This window comes from Eurytemora carolleeae, unplaced genomic scaffold, assembly GCF_000591075.1.
Source record: "Eurytemora carolleeae unplaced genomic scaffold, Eaff_2.0 scaffold81, whole genome shotgun sequence".
Classification (NCBI taxonomy): Eukaryota; Metazoa; Arthropoda; class Copepoda; order Calanoida; family Temoridae; genus Eurytemora; species Eurytemora carolleeae.
Genome location: NW_019396041.1, coordinates 445,567 through 461,601, shown reverse-complemented (window position 1 = coordinate 461,601; position 16,035 = coordinate 445,567).

The following is a 16,035-nucleotide window of genomic DNA, read 5'->3' as shown; positions in this document are numbered from 1 at the left end:
TTAAGTTTCAGAATTTCAAAATTTTACATATATGAATTTTCGTATAATTTTAACACAGTTTTATATCAGTTTCTCGAGACAGGAACATCAGATATAACTTTCATGGGTCGCGATCAAGAGCTAAAGTGATTAGCTTTCAGCCTATACCCCCTTTCATTTTCCCTTTACTGTCCCTTTAAATTTTAAGGGAAAAGGATTTCAATTAATTTCTTTCATAATTTTTGGAAAATTTATCATCAGTGCCCCCTCCCCCCCTCCCCCCTCCCCTTTCCCGTTAGCATATTCAAAGCTACATTTGCTTTGTGTAAGAAAGAGGTGTTGATGCTTGATCAATGGAAATGTGTGATACTAAATGAACAAATTTAAGATTGTGACCAAAGTTGTTTTTGTCAAATTTCAAGTACAATGGTAAGCGTTTATAAATAATGACATGAAAAAAGAAGTCGTCTGTGTTGTATTGATATAAACGCTTACCATTGTACTTCAAGTTTTCTATATTGTTTTCCAGTATACATTTAACATATGTTATTATTTCAAATAGAGTTGATTTAGTTACTCATTTAAACTGTAGTAATTAGCGAAGTTCCGATTATAGCTTTAAGCGGATATAGATTCAGATGTTCTGAACATCAAACAAAAACTTTGAAATACTAAATGTTGAATTTTAAAATCCAAAATATCAATTAAAGTTAATTACTATTGGTTTTCAAAAATTTTGAATTGGATACGGAAATTTTGGACCATTCACCTTTTTATCCTTCTTTATAAAACTAATTTCTATAAACGTACACATACAATACACTTTTCTTCTTTTCAAGCTTTGACGCCCTGTAAAAAAAAAAAAATTTAAAGAAGATATAATTTTAATGGGTTCATTAATAGTATTATTATTATAATTTTATTATTATCATTTTTAGAGATGTATAATCTGTAATCAACCCTAAATGTTACTAATTGGGTGAATCGTACCTTGAATATAATTTTGAATGAAGATGAACTTTTCCCGATTATAATATTGTTATATTTAAAGTGTAAATAAATAAGTTATTTTTTATGAAAACTGTTATTTTTATGTTTTTTCTTCTCCGTCATTTGTATTAAGCAGAGCCCTCAACTACTTCTAAATTCTTATCATCTAATTTGTCCCCTAAAAAAGAATTCTGTACAGCACTTGCCTCTTTAAGAAATACCCCTGATTAATTTTAATACAAAATCTATTACAGAGAAAATATATAGAATTAAAATGTAAAGAAAAGGGGGTTTGGGCGCGGGAGGCGGGGGGTTGTTCACACTCTGCAGTGTACAATGTACAAGTTGGAAGGTGTTGGGAAGAATTGATTTAATTACAAACTATGTAATTATATTACAACCTCTTAGACATACACAATACTCATTAGAGGTTGGTCTAATATTTGATATTTTAATAGGATAACCAATAACAATTGAACAAGTTCAATTCAAACTGGGGAAAGTTTCCAAAAAGAAAATTCAGTTAAACTTTAGTTGTCAAATTTTACTGATTAAATACACATTTGGACCTTTCAAATATTGGATAATCTCATAAGATTCTGTACATCAAATAATTACTAAAAAATATTCTCCCATTGGAGCTCATTTAAAAATTGTTAAACCGAAGCAAAAACTACAGTTTGATCCGTCAAAAAATCATTATGGACGTTTTTAAATTATATTTTCTAAAAACTAAGGCTATGACTAAGTTACTGCATTTGATATGGAATACAATCGGGATATCAAGAGATACATGGATATAAGTTATGCATGCATAAGAACCAGTCCGAACTATAAGCTGTAAATAAATTAATATTATCAATGGATGGAACAACTCGTTGTCAAGTGGAGTTTAACTCTGCAAAAGTCGTGCCATAACTGCACGTTAAGACCGACTTTTGAACCAAGTTACAAACTGGGATTTAAAAGTCAAGTTGAGTTTTTTTTCTACCAGATTTCGCCCAGTTCTGCAATACCTGGGAATTAACACCAATTTTTGGACCAAATTACAGAAAAGAAATCTAAAAGTTGAGTTGAAGTCGAATTTTTTGCCTCCAGATTTCTCCCAGTTGGTAAGTAAACTTCAAAATGGGTTTAAAAGTCAATGTTAATGCCCAGTTCTGGCACGACTATTGCAAATGTTAACTCTACTTTGAAACTCGACAAAAACTGGGCAGTTAGAGTCTAGAGATAAATTGCAAATATAGAAATTAATCATGATATAAATTTAAGGGATTTCGTAAAGCACTCCCTTAACATGCAAGGGTGTCCTTATTAAAAGAGCTCGTGTTCCTTGGATGATGATGTTTCATATAAAAGTGCTTTGAAGTTTTTGCAAATATATATCAATCCATTGAGTTACTTAGTAATTACATATATTAGTAATTAACTTGATAACTACAGGGTGTCCCAAAAAAATGGGAATTCAGTTACGAATTCAATATCGTCTTTGTTATGAATTAGCATTGTAATACCCGATTTCAAAAACATAATGTTTATTATGTCTGCTAGAGTTTATTTTATGAAAACGGTGAATGGTTGTAAAGATGTGTCTATAATGTCTTTGCAAGATAAACAGTGAAAACGGACAAGTTTACTCTGTTGGTATACTGTAATTTTCTTGTTTTACTAAGTACAACCGTATGCAGTCAATACATAAACAAACAAATTGTAAACATAGCAGACGAAATTCTTTCGGATTACAGCTTTCTCAGTAGGTATCACTATACCAAATCAAAGAATTATATAAAAAGACGATATCGAATTCGTCACTGAATTCCCATGTTTATTGGGACACCCTGTACATTAATCATCATGAATTTGAGCTTATAGATATATTAATATAATATCGTATGGGACACCCAGTAATCATTTAGGAGAAGGAGGAAAGGAAGAGAAGTCCCTTGTTTGAATTGGAAAAAGAAAAAGTTTCCCCTAACAACCTTCAAAACTTCAAAAATATCNCCCCGTCTTAACTTATCTGTTCACCAATACAATAGTTGTGGTTAAAAATATAAAATATTGGCAGTGTTCCAATATAAAGCCTGGGGTAGAGTAATGAAATATCTGAAACAGTTCCTATAGTTTCCTCCAATTACCAGGATCCAAACCTTAATCCCCTCCTCATTCCCACACAAAAACTCACAATATCAAATAAAAGGAAAAAGATAAAGGGAAAATCAACTTGGAGCAAAAATAAAAGGAAAATCTTTTATTAGGAGGACTTTTAGTCTAAATCAAGCATCAATTTGTTTGTAATTAACATCCAGAAAACAAAGGCTTTATGGCTTTGTAAAAATAATACAATTTGTTTGCAATGTCCTCTGCATCTTATATGTCCAGTGTCCAGATTGATCTTAATGTAATGTCCTCTGCATGTTATATGTCCAGTGTCCAGATTGATCTTAATGTAATGTCCTCTGCATGTTATATGTCAAGTGTACAGATTGATCTTCATGTAATGTACTCTGCATGTTATATGTCCAGTGTCCAGATTGATCTAAGTTTTCTTGAATTTCATCATTTATATTCTAGGACGCTTCCAGCCACCCAGTACACTGCACCTTTAATAGTCTAACTTTAAGCAATTAACTCAAATTAAACTACATGTTAACCCCCCCCCTCCCCCCTCCTCCTTTATACTTTTCATTGAAGGAACAAAAGGATACAGTTACGTAAAAAAACATGAAATGAGCAGATTTCCAACAGATAGATTAGAGGGATTTCCTACAGATAGATTAAAGGGTTTCCTACAGATGTATTAGAGGGATTTCCTACAGATAGATTAGAGGGTATTCCTACATATAAATAAGAGGGATTTCCTACAGAAAGATTAAAGGAATATCCTACATATAGACCAAAGGGATTTCCTACAGATGGATTAGAGGGATTTCCTACATATAAATAAGAGGGATTTATTACGGATAGATTAGAGGGATTTCCGACATACAGATTAGAGGAATTCCTACATATAGATTAGAGGGATTTCCTACATATAGATTAGAGGGATTTTCTACAGATAGATTAAAGGGATTTCCTACAGATTGGTCAGAGGGATTTCCTACATGTAGATTAGCGGGATTTCCTATAAATAGATTAGAGGGATTTCCTACAGATAGATTAGATAGATTTCCTACAGATAGTGTTAAAGGATTTCCTGCAGATAGATTTGAGGGATTTCCTTTAGATATATTAGAGGGATTTCCTACAGACAGATTAGAGGGATTTCTTACATATAAATTAGAGGGATTTCTTACATATACATTAGAGGGATTTTCTACAGACAGATTAGAGGAATTTCCTACATATAGACTAAAGGGATTTCCTACATATAAATAAGAGGGAATTCCTTCAGATATATTAGAGGGATTTCCTACAGACAGCTTAGAGGGATTTCCTACATATAGATTAGAGGAATTTCCTAAGATAGATTAGAGGGATTTCCTACAGATAAATTAGAGGGATTTCCTACAGATTTCCTTCTGAGTCCTGAGTCCTTTCTGAGTCAAGCAGAGTTAAAAATGTCCCTTCTGAGTCCTGACCCCTTTCTCTCTTTTCTTCTCTATTTTCTAATCTTTATTCTGCTTAACTTCTAATTATTTAGTTAAAGTTGAACAATAGACTCTACTCTAAACCTTTATCTTGATAACAACATGTTTAAACTTTTTATCTTTAGCTAACTTTCAGAACATAACTACTTATTATACTTGTTTAACTGCTCTTTTGCAATAAACATACATGTTAAAAACAGAATTTTTATAATTCAAATCTGAACAAATAAAAAAAGGATTTTAAGCAGTAAGTGAAAGTGTGTGGGATTATCTAAGCAGTGTTGTGGCTAGAAGGGCTAGTGTTCGGCTAGGAAATGAACAGAGATCGGACCTTTTGTATGGCTATTGGAAGACTTGATCTCAATATCCAATGTGAGCACTTATAAATTTGAGCAACGGTGCTTTCTTTGGAAAAATTCGTTATACATTTGGGAAACTGCCACTGGTTGAAAAACAGATGCGGCATGGTACCTTAAAAAATTCATCCAATGTTGTACAATGTGCAACATAATGAAACACAACAAACTTACAAATTAATTTTATTTTCAATATTTTTGACTGTTTTCTTTTTAAGTTATGACAACGACAGGATGATCTCATTATTTTGATATTTTCTCTTATTTGGCAGAAGTTAATACTCATTTCTAGAATATAATTTTGCTTTATAATTGTATTCTGCACAATTAATATAAAGTATAAATCATCCAGGTTATACTGATGGGACCCACAAGAATATGATATGTAAATCCTATTTGAAAATTGCAATCTAGATAATTGTTTGTTTTTATTGCATAAGTAAAATTTTACTCTGACCAATTAAATTAAACGAGTTTCATAACCACAAGCAAAAGCGTTTTTCGTTTTTCCGTTTTGAAAAATTATTATGGTAAATATCTTTGATTAGAAAACAAAAACAAATAATGCATACTTATAGAGAATAAAATTTTGAATTGCAATATATCAATGTCAAAAACTCCTAAATATCGAAAAAACGAAGTCCATCTTCAAACAACATGTCTCGTTTGTTTTTAATTATTAATATTATGCTTTAAATTATTTTACTTATTTATTATTATTCTTTAGCAGTTATCATTATTATCATGATATCATTTTATTCTCTATATATGTCATTATATTATAAGTATTTTATGTATTTTTCAATAATAGTTTGTTATAACAATTGCTACTACCAGTATTCCCTTATATTTCTGACAGAGGGTTGAGAATGGTCCTATTCAATACCTACACTATACACTATACACTATGCAGTGCAAAATAGGACAGAGACTTGAGTATAAAAATCAAAGGAATAAACAAGTTTTGACTAATTCTTCTCTTTTAAAAGTGGCAAAATGACCTGCAATGTTCATTAGAAACTATATATTATCATTTGGACAAATAAACTGCTTTGAAGTGTAAATCTGGATGCTTTGCGTAACCCAACGCTTAGAAATCTCTTAAATACAATTCAACTGTTGCAAGCATAAAAAATGTTCCTTTTAAAAATGTTGAAGCATCAAAACTGTCACTGATACAGGTAACTGTTGACCAGAGTGACCGCCAGGATGAGTTGTATCCCAGGTCTGATTTTTCGTTTTGATTAGTTAGATATATGTAGTATACACCATTTATACCATTTAGAACTTCTGGGAGAATGAAACTTCTTAGATTTTTTGAAAATTAAAAATTCTCGAAAAACAGTTGTGATTCCCTTTATATAAAACAAAGCTTTCCCTGCTAAAAACATTCCTGAGGGTCTAACGTTCATGAGTTATGATCGGACATACAAAGAAACGAACAAACAAAGATTACTACATGTACAATGTACATAACTATTTGCTTTAACACAAATAAACATGATTAGTATTGTTTAATCTCAACATCGACAACAATTTTGGTGCATAGATATTTAACTTTTTAAAAGTTTATTAACATAACACTATTACAAGTTTAAGTTTTATTCTTATAAATATCATTTGATGCATTACTAAATTTTTTACATAATCTGTGTGGTTCATGTTTAAATCTGATCCACGTTTTTTCGAACCCGTTTGGTCATGCAGTCTGTTGACTGAGTAATGGTAATAATGTAATATTTAAAGTATGGATGACTCATGGCAAGAAAACCCTCCCTGGCCTCACACCTTCATGTCTTTGTTCTTTCAACAATGCAGAAGAATTAACCTGAACGGATTCATTAAGATTGATCAGTGCACCCTAGACCTTTGAACCGAACAGACGTATGAGTTAAGCTCCGTTTGTTCAACCAAAGGCTAGGGGACGGGCACTTCATGGACAGCTCTCAGAAGGCTTACAACATGTGGACTTACATGATTATATCTAACATGATCATATCTTCAGGAATACAATAAACCNTTCATATACACGAGTTAGGGGAGACTTGCTTCACTGCTGAGGGACTCTTCCTCATATAAGAGTTAGTGGAGGCTTGCTTTACCGCTGAGGGACTCCACAAATATATGGAATATGATTTAATATAAATAGATATTAACAGATATATTTGTACCAATAAAATGTGTCATGTTAAACCACCCACTTATTCAAGACCTTGAGAGATAGATATTATACATAAGAAGAGAGGTTTGGGTGAATTATGAACTGGTACTGGGAATGAAAGTGAAGTCTTGCATTAACCCTCAAAGATGGGGGGGGCAACGATTGATCTTGATTTCCCTAGGATTTATGTCTGGGATTGTAACGATATCAAGGGATTAAATGTTACAATAAACAGTTTAATACACTTTCCAGGTAACACTTAAATCAGTTCCGTAAAAAGCGTTATAAAACAATCAATCAATAATGGCTACATTGATAAGCTACGCTTTTTTCATTGTGTGGCATTTAGAGCCTGAGTCATAGCCTGTTGATAAGCTAAGCTTGTGTCCCTGTGTGGCATTTAAAGCCAGGAAAGAAGAGTTCACGGCCGGCAAGATTCAACCCCAGACTTCAACTCCAATGAGCCCTTTATTCCCACCATGGACTGGTCTGCTTTGAACATTGCTGGTGTACTGTCCCAGAAACAAGGAAGAGTGGAACGTTTTATCGGCTGCTGGGGAAGGAAGTGCAACCGATACGAGAAACATTATCCATCTATGAAAGGAGAACTGTTAGCTTTAGTGAAGAGCATGGAGCATGTCCACCCTGAAGTACATTGTCAACCTAAAATCTGATGAGATTACTTTCAGCATTGGTTTGCAGACTTGGCCCAGTTCTAATTCATAGTAATCCACAAGAAGGGGATCGAGAATGTATACGCAGATGCCTTTTCAAGATCAAACCATTTAAATGAATCAACAAAAGAAGAAAATGAGGAGTATCAGCTCGAGGATGAAGTAGGAGAGCTCAAGATAACTTATGCTACAGATCTAGAAGGAGATCCATCAGAAATAGCAAAGGAGAGGCGGAGGTTTGCCGGATATTCGCCTGCAATGCACACCATGAGTCAGAAAACGAGACATTAGAAAATCGAAGGGAATGAGTTAAAGAAGCTACATGAAGCTGATGAAGTCTGGGAAGAAGTTCTCCAATGGGTCCTAGCAGGTAAAGCACCACAGATGCAAGAGTATAGAGGTAAAGTACAGGAAGTACTGACAGTGAGACAATTACGATAATTTGACCAAAAATTTAAAGATAAACACATAGAGTTCTTTGCCCTCGATGATCATTAAAAAGTTTAAATTGTAAAGTTTAAACCGTAAATTCCCCTCTTTGCTTGGAGGTCATTTGAAATTACGCTTACATGAAGCATTCATTTCAATAAACTAACCAATTAGTATAATAATGTATAAACATCTAACACGTAAACAAAAACATGAAAATGAATAGTTCAATGCAATGGTTGGAAGAAGATGAGAAATAGTTTTAGATTAAGTTTTCATCAGAATTATACCAGGGTTCATTTCAACTCTTAATATATTATACAGCATGAGACACCTTAATGGAGAAAAAGAACAAGTGGGAGAGAGGGGGACAGGGGGAGAGAGGGATGGGAGAAGGGGAAATAGAGAGGGACGGCAATAGAGAAATGTTAGGCATAGGAATGGGAAAAGGGATAGGGTAAAGGGAGGAAATTGAGGAAGGAATGCAATAGAAGGTAGGAAAGAGAATATGGGGTGATAAATATAGAGTGTAATTTAAGAGAGGAGGGAAAGTGATTGGGAAACGTGGAGAAAAGGGCACCAAAGGGGGAAAATGGAGAGAAACATTGATGTGAGGAAGGGAAGGAGAGACGGAAAGAGAAGGTGAAGAAGAGAAGGCAAAATCGAAAGGGATTGAGAAGGAGAAAAGGGATTGGAGGAGGAAAGGGATTGGAGGAGGAGAAAAGGGATTGGAGGAGGAGAAAAGGGATTGGAGGAAGAAAAAAGGGATTGGAGGAGGAAAAAAGGGATTGAAGAGGAGAAAAGGGATTGAAGAGGAGAAAAGGGATTGGAAAAGAGGAGAAACGGGATTGAAGAGGCAAAAAGGGATTGAAGAGGAGAAAAGGGATTGAAGAGGAGAAAAGGGATTGAAGAGGAGAAAAGGGATTGGAGGAAGAAAGGAAAACTGAGAGAAAAGAGAGCAGGTAAATAAAATAACCAATAAAATGTGAGTTTTAAATAAAAAATAACAAAGGGCCATCACGGCAGGGGTCAATATAATTCCCTTTTCAATCCCATTTGGGATTGACAAATTTGAAAGAAATGGGGGCAAATTCTTTAATTGGGGGCAAATTTTTTTTTATATGATAATTAAAAAAAAATTGGGGGCATTTTTTTTAAAAATTGGGGGCATTTTAAAAAAAATTGGGGGCAATTGGGCAAATGTGTTAGTGGAATTTGAAAAAAAAATTTTAACTGGGGGCATTTTTTTTAAAAATTGGGGGCAAAAAATTATTTTGGGATCGAGAAAATCAGCTTTTTTGGGAATTATATTGACCCCTGCATCACGGCTGAACATTTTCCTATAAATTTTTGAGGAAAATGGGTTAAACTAATATTTTATTTTTCTATTAGTTGGGAACCCAGCTGCTTTATAACACAACCTATACAAACAAAGAGAATAGAATATATATTAGAGTGGAATTTAGACAATCCCTCGGTATGCATTTTGTCAGTCTCTTTCAGCCTAAAAGGGAGTTCGAAGTGTACAAATCATGTAAATATTCACAAATTATATGCTGTAGAGTACATTAATACAGTATGTTCCCCAGACTATCCATTTCAATTTCGAATTTTTTAAAGCTGTTAAATAAACTTCATAAAATGAATTAGGTGAATAAAAACTTCATTTGGTTTATAGTCATAACGGAAAATCATCGTTTGTAAAGTGAAAGGCATAGAGTCTATGTGAAATGATCATTGGTCAATTATGAAACCAGCCTATTTCATAATTTGGTTTTCTTTGAATGTTATATTTAGATTTTCTATAAAATGATGTTCCAGGGCCCAAAAGGTTATATAGCGCAAATATGTAAAGTACACATGGAAACAGTACAACAAAATGGCCGTTTTACACGTTTTCCTAGTAATTCCACTCTAATATATATTCTATTCTCCTTGTATACAACCTATACACAACCTATACCTATAACTTTTAAATCAAGCTAAATAAATTGCCGTGGTTCTCTAAAGCTAAAGTTCCCCAATCAAAGTTTTAGGCAAATCGAAGTTAAAGGGTTCCTGAGTTATGATCGGACAGATACAAACAAACAAACAGATTTACAACTGTATACATATTTTAAGTTTTAAAAACTCATTAAAGAGGTATTAATGTCCGGTATTCAAAAGTTGTGAATCAAAAATATCCTGGAAACTCAAGTTTAAAATGAATTACTATGGTTTTGTGTCATCAATGCTGGATTAGTAAATTCGTGGAACAATCTAAGAGAAATCTTGGATGAACGATGGTTGGGAGACCTAAGCCCCAAGTTTCCAGAAGAAATTCTGCGCCTATACATTTTTCGAAATGTGTACTAATAACACATAAAAAAAGTTTTACAGACGGGGGCGGGGAGGAAGGGGAGGAAATATAAAATAAAGGTATAAAGGTGGCAAAAATGGAGTGGAGGAGGGGAAGGGGGGGGTTGAATGAAAACACAGTAGGGTTCCCATTCCACGCCATTGTTCTCAAATTGAAGACTGAAGAGAGAAAAGTGGGAAAAATATAAATATTAAATATATATGTTTCATGCTGCACATTCAAATATCAAATATGAAGAAATAGATCAGTTTTCTCTTAGTTAAATTTTGGTAGCAAATATTATTTTTAAATATATCAAAACAGTTCTTAGACACGAAAAATGTATTTTACCGTAAAAGTGCAAAGTCCTGCTTACTTCCCTATACTTCTTAGTTACATAAACTTACCTAAAGTTCTAGTTACATTTTACACTTCCCTATACTTTTAGTTACATAAACTTNTAGTTACATGAACTTACCTAAAGTTCTAGTTACATTTTATACTTATCTAAACTTCTTAGTTACATAAACTTACCTAAACTTCTAGTTACATTTTATACTTATCTAAACTTCTTAGTTACATAAACTTACCTAAACTTCTAGTTACATTTTATACTTATCTAAACTGCTTAGTTACATAAACTTGCTTAAAATTTTAGTCCCATTTTACACTTACCTATACTTCTTAGTTACATAAACTTACCTAAAGTTCTAGTTAAATTTTACACTTACCTATACTTCTTGTTCCATTTTATACTTACCAATTTTTCTAGTTACAATTTATACTTGCCTCTACTTCTAGTTACTTTTTATGCTTACCTGTACTTCTAGTTACATTTATACTTACCTGTACTTCTAGTTACATTTATACTGACCTATCCTTCTAGTTACATTAACTTACCTATACTTCTACTTACATTTATACTTACCTATACTTCTAATTACATTTTATACTTGCCTCTACTTCTAGTTACGTTTTATACTTACCTGTACTTCAAGTTACATTTTATACTTACCTATACTTCTAGTTACATTTATACCTACCTATACTTCTAGTTACATTTTATACTTGCCTCTACTTCTAGTTACATTTTATACTTACCTGTACTTCTAGTTACGTTTTGTACTTACCTCTACTTCTAGTTACATTTTATACTTACCTATACTTCTACTTACATTTTATACTTACCTATACTTCTAGTTAAATTTTACACTTACCTCTACTTCTAGTTACATTTTTTACTTACCTATACTTCTGGTTACATTTTATACTTACCTATACTTCTACTTACATTTTATACTTACCTATACTTCTACTTACATTTTATACTTACCTCTACTTCTACTTACATTTTATACTTGCCTATACTTCTAGTTACGTTTTATACTTACCTATACTTCTAGTTACATTTATACTTACCTATACTTCTAGTCACATTTATACTTACCTATACTTCTAGTCACATTTATTCTTACCTATACTTCTACTTTCATTTTGAACATACCTATACACTTCTACCTACACCTATATCTATATTGTGTGCATACCTTTACTTTTAGTTTCACTGGTTTAATGTGTACATGATGAGAGTCATATTGGTGCAATAAATAACCCGGGACAATGGTTTATGATAAATGGTTATGGGACTAGGTAGGGGGGAATCTGTTACCAAATTAAAGACAACAAAAGAAATATAAAAAATGAGAGTCTGCATTCTGTACATAATTTTTATGATGATTAAATACTTTATTAGATTAAAAATATTAAGTTTATTGCCCGCAAAAAAATCTTAAAATTTTTCTTGAAATTATTTTTGAAAGGAAATTAATTATAACTTTGAAATTTGTTAACCGAGGCTCATGAGCTCAAAACTTGTGTGTTGGGAGCTTGTCAATCTCTGGATCATGTATTAATTGATCTCCACCTTATCCAAATCTATGGATTAATTTAATTTCTCCTCGATATCCCGTATTAGTCATAGTCTTCAGGAATATCTTTAACTGTGGGATCAAGAATGGATCCTCAAGTGCTCACTTAGGATATCAAGATCACGTGTTTAAGATTGATAATATCCATACAAAAGTTCCGATCTATTATTACTTCAATTGAAAAGTCTTCTTTTATCAAGTTTTACCTTTAAATTAAAACTTAGAATTTGTGAGTTAAACCGTCTTAAAGTGAGTACTTTTATCTTAGCAGTTTTCAAAATTTGAAAATTTATGTTCTGACTTCTGTACATGTTTTTAGAAAATTTTGTTATGATGTTTGGTTGTTGTTTTCCTATGGTATCCCAACAATTAACTAGTTGTCGACTTTTCTTTCAGTTTGTTTTCATGTCTCTAGAAAGTTATATTTTTTATTATGTTAGAAAAACTCAATGTCAAAATAAAAATAAATCATGAGCGAGAACTATCATGGATCAGAACTCAAAGCCCATGAATTTAAATTTCTGATTTAAAGGGACTGTAAAGTAACTTCAAGTGATCCTGTATTTATACCCGATCACATCGGTAATCTTTTATGAATAATGTAGAAGATATCGTCGTTTTTATAACTCATAATCATACCCGATTCACATTAGTAATCATTCATGAATAATGTAGAAGATATCGTCGTTTTTATGACTTATAATCATACCCGATTCACATTAGTAATCATTCATGAATAATGTAGAAGATATCGTCGTTTTTATGACTTATAATCATACCCGATTCACATTAGTAATCATTCATGAATAATGTAGAAGATATCGTCGTTTTTATGACTTATAATCATACCCGATTCACATTAGTAATCATTCATGAATAATGTAGAAGATATCGTCGTTTTTATAACTTATAATCATACCCGATTCACATTAGTAATCATTAATAAATAATGTAGAAGATATCGTCTTTTTTATGGCTTATAATAATACCCGATTCTCATTAGTAATCATTTATGAATAATGTAGAAGATATCGTCGTTTTTATAACTTATAATCATACCCGATTCACATTAGTAATCATTCATGAATAATGTAGACGATATCGTCGTTTCTATGACTTATAAGGTGTTTAATTAGAATTTTTCCTCATTGTTACAGCAGCAGAGCAGAGTGTTCAGCAAGGATCACTTTTGTGAGAAACCACATTTGAAAATAGTAAGTTGTGGAACAGATAAACATGGATATCACATTTTCTTGATACCAGACATACCACTCTGTACATGGATATCATATTTTCTTGATACCAGACATACCACTCTGTACATGGATATCATATTTTCTTGATACCAGACATACCACTCTGTACATGGATNTACTCACACTATCCATATTCCCCCTACCTACTCACACTATCCATATTCCCCCTACTTACTCACACTATCCATATTCCCCCTACCTACTCACACTATCCATATTCCCCTACCTACTCACACTATCCATATCCCCCCTTACCTACTCACACTATACATATTCCCCCTACCTACTCACACTATACATATCGAATTAGAAAACTAGAATCGAATTGCGAAAAAATAATTGGGAAATTGTAACCTTGGTCTTGTTTAGATATTAAATAAGAAATTGTTTTACAGGAAATAACAGCTTCAGAAATACAAGGAAAGACAAACTCCTTACTCCGGGGATAGGATAACTGTGGCTAGGACATGATACTGGATCGAGCGCTGCAGCTAGAATATAGTCGGGACCCGGCTCTGCAGGGAAACAATATGGAGTTACTCCTTCCTTTCCGCAGTTTATGTTTCCGGAGTTTATCATGGCGCCCTCCTTAAAAAATGAAAGGAAGGTTTCAAAAAGTCCAGTTTCTCTGATGAAAGGAATTCATTTAAGCATGAAGAATCAAAATTCCTTTCAGAAGCTTCCTTTCTTTAAAATATAGTTAGTTTTAGTTTCATATTTGCATTAATAATTTGTTCATAATAAATGTTTATGTTTTTAAAACTCTGATTATTTAAACTTTATTTAACGATGCGGGGACACGCAACAAATAGTTCTTGAAAAAGATCTTAATTTATGATTTGAAGCTTAATCAAGGTTTACTTCGTAAAATTTCTGCTTTTCTAAGAAATTTTCAAACTTAATAATAGTTTAATTCATGTTATTTATGTTTACTACAGCATGTATCAAGTAAAATTATTATTATTATTCTAGTTTAATAATTTTATAAGATTGTTCCGAATTATAGAATTGATCAAGGAGGTCTAAAACTAAGAAAAGGGGGATAGGATGCGTTTACATAAACTGTAATATGATAGGAGAACTTTATACCTATTTTCACTTTTAATGCTCAGGAGTTACAAACCTTGTTTACAATCTTTGATAAAACCGGTTCTAAAGCGACATGCATTGAGATCTAGACAACTCTGAAAGTTAGTCATTAAAGGAATTGAGCCTTTGCCACAAACTCTGATTTTCCAATATCTACTTCTTTGCAACCCAATGTTGTAGACCTTAGAAATTTCAAACTATGAATTTTCTTGACTAAAATAATCTAAGTTTGAAATATCAAAGGTATACACCATCAGGTTGATAAGATATAGGGATTAGAAAACTTGAGGTTGTGGCAAAGACTCAGTTCCTTTCTAGACAGCCACGACTTTAAATTGTCGCAACGCCTTGACATTTGGTTTTACTTCACCAACTGTCTCAGACCTTGTAGCTATATATATATAGGCTTATACATTTTACTTCACCAACTGTCTCAGACCTTGTAGCTATATATATATAGGCTTATACATTTTACTTCACCAACTGTCTCAGACCTTGTAACTATATATATAGGCTTATACATTTTACTTCACCAACTGTCTCAGACCTTGTAACTATATATATATATATATATATATATAGGCTTATACATTTTACTTCACCAATTGTCTCAGACCTTGTAACTAACTATATATATATGCTTATACATTTTAAACATTCAACGCGCTTCTTTCTAACTTAAGTTTTAAAGGAATAATTGGAAAAATACTGTTCGCATACATCTTGGTTTGAGTGCACTATAGTTTCAGTAGAAGTAAATATTTTCATTTACTTTTAGCGCCGATATAAGGATTTATCTCTAATCGGATAATGAAATTGATAGAAAGATAGATGATACTGCCATACTATTTCTATTGGTTCAGAATAGACAAGAAACACATGACTGAACCCTGATTGGATCAGGAGCTAATGACTCAGCATACTAGAGTGATATGCATGATACAAGTATGAGACAATCTCCACTCTTCCTTAGCTCTACTCTCTTTGGAAATTATTTATTCAGAATTTTGAACTTCAATAGTTCAGATTATTTTAGTGTATTTGTTTGGACTTCTCATTTAGTTCTAAACCCTGAAAGCCTGTTTAATCTGAATCTAAAGATTTAAGTTAGAAACAAAATAAAGACCTAACTTTTCTTGTGAACCTAATCTGTAATATTCTAATATGTCCAAATTTTCCGAGACGCTGGACTTGTTTCAACATTTTTTTCATTCAGACATATTTTATTTTAATTCCTGTGATTTT